Genomic DNA, 6,389 nt, shown 5'->3' on the forward strand with positions numbered 1-6,389 from the left:
CAGGCTGCCTGACTTCAGACTATACTACAAAGCTACAGTAATCAAGACAGTATGGTACTGGCACAAAAACAGAAAGATAGATCAATGGAATAGGATAGAAAGCCCAGAGATAAACCCATGCACATATGGTCACCTTATCTTTGATAAAGGTGGCAGGAATATACAGTGGAGAAAGGACAGCCTCCTAATGAAACTTCAAAGATTTTGCACAGCAAAGGAAACCATAAACAAAACGAAAAGACAACCCTCAGAATGGGAGAAAATATTTGCAAACGAATCAACAGACAAAGGATTAATTTCCAAAATATATAAACAGCTCATGCAGCTCAATATTAAAGAAACAAATAACCCAATCCAATAATGGGCAGAAGACCTAAATAGACATTTCTCCAAAGAAGATATACAGTTGGCCAAGAAGCACATGAAGAGCTGCTCAACGTCACTAATTATTAGAGAAATGCAAATCAAAACTACAGTGAGGTATCACCTCACACCAGTTAGAATGGGCGTCATCAGAAAATCTACAAACAACAAATGCTGGAGAGGGTGCGGAGAAAAGGGAACCCTCTTGCACTGTTGGTGGGAATGTAAATTGATACAGCCACTATGGAGAACAGTATGGAGGTTCCTTAAAAAACTAAAAATAGATTTACCGTATGATCCAGCATTCCCACTGCTGGGCATATACCTAGAGAAAACCATAATTCAAAAAGACACATGCACCCCAATGTTCATTGCAGCACTATTTACAATAGCCAGGTCATGGAAGCAACCTAAATGCCCATCGACAGACGAACGGATAAAGAATTTGTGGTACATCTATACAATGGAGTATTACTCAGCCATAAAAAGGAATGAAATTGAGCCATTTGTTGAGACGTGGATGGATCTAGAGACCGTCATACAGAGTGAAGTAAGTCAAAAAGAGAAAAACAAATATCGTATATTAACGCATGTATGCGGAACCTAGAAAAATGGTACAGCTGAGCTGGTTTGCAGGGTAGAAGTTGAGACACAGATGCAGAGAACAGACATATGGACACCAAGGGGGGAAAACTGCGGTGGGGTGGGGATGGTGGTGTGCTGAGTTGGGCGATTGGGATTGACATGTATACACTGATGTGTATAAAATTGATAACTAATAAGAACCTGCAGTATAAAAAAACAAACAAACGAACAAAACAACTAATACTAAACTTTCTTTGGGTTATTTGTATGGAAATATGTTATATAAATGTTTCAGACATTACATGAAATTTCTAAAAATCTTATATGTTCTTGTATAATGTTATAAGTCATAATTCTAGTTATTACTTTAAAATGTATATCTCAGAAATAACTAAATTTCCTTGTCAGTTGCATTATTATGAACTTTCATCAAATCTTTAACCGTGGTCATTTTTAAGTCTTTTGTCTTTTACAGTCAGTTCTGGGTGTACTCTGATGCTTTTGCAAAAATGTTCCTATAAAAGGGTTTCATCTTTAAGGAATTCATGGAAAAGACTCTGACAAGTACAGGTTTCTGGTAACTGACTCTACTGCTGAACTGAATGAATAAGCATTTTCAGAACTCTAATGGAAAACTGATGAACTCATAAAAGTGCTAACAAAAGATCAAGATGAAAAAAAATTAACTACATGGGACTGAGTGAACTGATGAGGATGATTATAATTTTTGTGACTTTCTGTTTGAATTTAAAAAAAGATCACACAAGGACTCAGAGGCAAAATAATAATAAATAATAATAATAATAATAATAATGTGTATGCAATAAAGTGTCCCAGAAAGTGTCTCGCACAGACTTAGGGCTCAGCAAATGGTATCCTCTCCCTACTCCCTAGATCCACACTGCACACAGTGACTGACTGGTGAATGTTTGCCTGGCTGATGTATAGACGGAGCTGATATGAATGCTTGCAGTTAATTTAGGAAGAGCAGACAGGTGAGTTCATGTGCCTTGGGTTCAGGTAGCTGCTCCATGGAAGAGTTTGGGGCAGAGGGAGAGAAGGAAATCTAAAATTTAAGTATACCTCTGCTAACTGTGAGAGGCAGCTAACACTCAGTGTGTTTTTCGTCCACACTATGATTTTTAATTTAGTGTTTCAGCTCTAAAAAGAAAAGTCCCTGGATCTGCCAGAGGATTCACGTAAGAGTCACACATCTGACAGCTTTTCATTAGTAAAACTGGGTACACAGCCACAGGAAATTCCACTCAGAGTCACTTATACTTAAAGGAACCACATAGTAAATTCCTATTGTGTCTGGTCCACCCTCCCTGCCCCCGCTGAGTTTATTTCTGCAAATGAATGTGTATCTGATGCCGTTTGGAGGAGGAGAAACATATGTCATCCAGCTCATCCCCTCACTGCCTTAACTGCAAGGAAATTAAGGGCCAATTCATTGGCCACTATTCCAGTCATCACAGCTCAGGTCTATTCCTTCTAAGGGTCTCTGTTCTCTTTTTCATCCCAGTGATTTGATTTTGCTTCTGTTTAATCCACAAACCATCGCAAATCTTTCCGCAAAAAGGTAAGATAGATCTTTAAAATAAGAAAGTGCACACAGGTTCCCAGTGTGGGTTCCCCTAGTTTGAAAACAATATCTGATTTCTCTCCCTCCGAGTCACCATCTTTAAATGAGTGATGATACTAAAAAATAATAACTTCAAACACTTAAAACAGCTTCAGATATATGCCAAGTACTGTTATAAGTGCTTCCCATGTAGAAACTCATGTAATTTTCACAAAAATCCTAGGAGGTAAAAAATGCCATTATGTCCATTATACAGAGGAGGAAACTGAGGCACAGAAAGGTTAGATAACTTCAAAACTACACTCTGGAGGAGGTGCTTTACTTAATGCAGTTAGGATTAAATGGAACACTTTTATTTTAGAACCTCATGAACTGGGAACCATGAAGACAGCTGTGGATACAGTCAGGCTGCCCTCCATATCCACGGTTCCACATCTGCAGCTCCAGCCAACCACAGATCCAATAGTACATATTTACTGAAAAATATCCATGTATTCATGGACCTGCACAGTTCAAACTCATGTTGTTCAAGGGTCAACTGGACACTTAATACACTGCAAAGGCTGGCAGTGGAGGCTGCCCACACAGTACAGACACTGGTGATAAGGGTAAGGAATAAGTCTTTCCTCTACCATTCAAGTTTCACTCTCAGGAAATGCAGAACCTGACTGTACAAACAACAAAAGCCAAGAGGTTGTTTGCTGGAACTGAGTCAGAATGGAAGAAGATTCATACACATAAGGGCACATGCAACCTAATGTTTTCTCTGCCTACAAGGCAGACACATCATTCTGCAGGCTCTTCCTGACCTGATGCTTTTCCCCCAGTGTGGAGAATTGAGACAGGGTTCTCGAGGTCATTGTGAAAGGAACACCTGCATCCCCAGCTTCTGACCACAGTCTGTGACTCACACTGTATTCAGGCAAGCTGGTCCTGCTGAGCCGGTCTGTAGAGAAGTGGCTGCTCTCACCTGCGGCTCGGAAAACTATGGTCAGTGCAAGGCAGTGTCCTGCCGGTCTGCATGCCAGAGTCTCCAGAATTCTAGGGGTCACTTCAGGATGCTTCCCCTTTGGACCAAGACTCAAAAAGAGATTCTTTCCTGGTCTTAAAATCCCATCACCTTCAGGGTTTCAAAATGACCTACCGGATAGAAATGCATCTTCACTGAGGTGTGTACACAAGTTGTCACTTCTCCCAACCTTTAGTGACATCACTGGTGTGGCCACAATGAGGGAGAGAAACCCAGAGACAGGAAGGTGCTCTTTAAATGACAAAGCAGGACCAGGAAGTGCATCTTGTCCACTCCCAAGAGACTCCTGCTAGTCTGACATTGTCTGCAGAAATAACACTGGACCTTCCTTCTGGTCTCCTCCTAAGTCCCCACTTCCTGCTGCCTGGTTAGTTTCTGCTGGGTGCTTACCTTGCCTGCTGTGCCTGACTCTGACATTTTCTACCCCAATATCTGATAATCAACCAAAGTTTTAGCATTCCTTTGGCACCTGCTCCCTGGACCAGCGCTGGCATTTGGCCCCTAGTTTTCTGTAATGACCCCAACCCAAGCCTGGTGCAGGTCCCGTTTGAACCTATCCCAACACTCAGACCCATGTACTGGCTGATAGGTTGTAAGCTACACTGTCCAGGCTGCCAGAGAAGAGTCATGGAAAGAAAAATATTGGGATGGAGCAATCACAGGTGGGTGTCTACAGATAGGATGCCAGGAAAGCCCCTTTGGAGAAGGCGACCTTTGAACCTAGACCACTAGTGCGGGCAGGAAGAGTGAAAGGCCCCGAGTGAGAAGCAGCTTGCAGCTTGCTGAGTATGGGTCCAGCGGACACTTCCTGTATCCGACATCGTCTCTGCCATCAGTGTGGCTGCAGTGGACAGGTTGTCCTTCAAGCACGTGCCTCTAAGTCTCTCCATCCTCTGCCTCAGGGCTTTCTTCAGAGCCCGGGAAGCCCACTCAGATCTAACTCAGGAACGTTTCCAAAGTGGGAGGTGGGACATCCCTGGGACCCCTCAACTAGTGAGGCAGTCTCCTGCTGGTCTGCATTCAGACCACTCAGATCTAACTCTGGGAGGCCTGGATGAACGCCCGGGCTCCTCTCCTTCCATGGGACAACTCCGAGGCATGTTCCGCAGGCCTTCTCGCAGGAACTCCAGTGGGATGGAGCCATGGCTGCCCACGGCAAGAACTGAATACCAAAGCACACACTGGTCCTGCCCCGCTCCCTGCCTCACCCTGCCCACGCCCTCACTCCTGCATCCTAGGAATACCTGCCAAGCTCTTGTCTCAGGCTGTGCTTTAGGCCTGATAAGCTGAGGTGGAAGCTCATCGTGGCTATAGTGAGAAACAGGAGGGCTACATAAGACCAGGTCCGTGAGGTCAGTCCGAGCCAAACCATGAACGGGCCATGGAGAAACTTTAGATTTTACACTGCACTGCCCAGTGGTCAAGATGGTGGAGCCCAGCCTGGGAATCCAGCCCATGGGCCTTCAGGTGGCAGTGGTGGCCGGGGATCTGGCCTGACTGGACCTGGCCTGCGTGAAGCCCACAAAGATTCAGGGAAGTGACTGGGAGAGGCAGGGAGGGGTCACTGAGGCAAAAGGCCGCTTATTGAAATGGGGCCACCTGGGAAGCCACAAGGTAACGTTCTGACTCAACCCTTATACAAGTGCCCAGAATTCATCTCTCTAGCACATTGGACATGGCATGAAAATAACCGCAGCTTTCCTGACTGCTGTCTCTTTTCAATCTGCTCAGCAGTTTTCATAATGAGCTCTTTCGTTCTCAAAACGACCGTGTAAGGCATTCTCCCTATTGTATAGATGAGGAAAGTGAGCCCACTAAGCACTAGAACCAAGACTCGAACCAGACGTACTAGATTCCAAATTCCATGCTCTGGCCAACCAATGGTGCTGCAGCCCGGGTTCAATGTCAACCACTGACCCTGGGGCTACAAGCTTGATAGCTGCAGGTGGGAGGGGTTGGGAGAGGTGGGAACTGATTCCCAGCGTCAACACGTACACACAGCACGTGTTCACCACACTATCTGGGGAGAGATGCTCCCTGTGCCTTAAATCACAGCGGCAGTGACCGTGTCCTAGGCGGTCGCACTGCAGCTGTCTTTCCATCCTTGAGGAATGTTCCTCAGATTTGTCATCTACTTTTAGGGCCTTAAAGAAAAGGATTCCAGGTCGGGGTGGGCAGGCTGCTTAGTTCTTTGACACTTAGAAAAGAAACCACCGCCATGCTTATATCTGCAGGGCACACGCCCATTTATAAAACATATTCCAGGGTGTGAAGTCTCAGTGCTGAGCACGGGCAGAACAGGCTGCATGATTCCCACTCCTGAGAGGAGCAAACAGGATCAGAGATGTTGAGAGGCAGGACAGTGTGGTAGAAATGTCAGCCCCCGGCCACAGAGCGAGGAATGCCCGCTCTAGCCCAGGCTATGCCCCTGACTGGCCCTGGCTCACAGCCCCCTACTCGCCTTGGACACTGACTTTGCAGGCTGCGGGCTGAAGAGGGAAGAGTCTGCAGATGCAAGGAGGCTGACTGCCCCAGACAACCCCAGAGAGCAGAGATCAAACCCAAGAGCAGCGGGCCGTGATGTGAGCAAGGAATCAACTGGTATAGTGCTCTGCCACAGAGTGTATGGGGTTGTCTGCTGTGGCAGTTAGCCAACCCTGGCCAATACAGTCCCATGCAGCCAACACGGCTTTCTCCTCTGACCTGAGTCCAGCAGATTCAGCATCTCCATCTGGTACATACCAAGCTGGACTTCACTGAATGCACATTCCTTGGCTTCCGGGATATTCGTTCCTGCCCCTGCCCTTCTGCACTGCTCCTGAAATC

This window comes from Lipotes vexillifer, unplaced genomic scaffold (assembly GCF_000442215.2).
Source record: "Lipotes vexillifer unplaced genomic scaffold, Lipotes_vexillifer_v1.1 scaffold230, whole genome shotgun sequence".
NCBI lineage: Eukaryota > Metazoa > Chordata > Mammalia > Artiodactyla > Lipotidae > Lipotes > Lipotes vexillifer.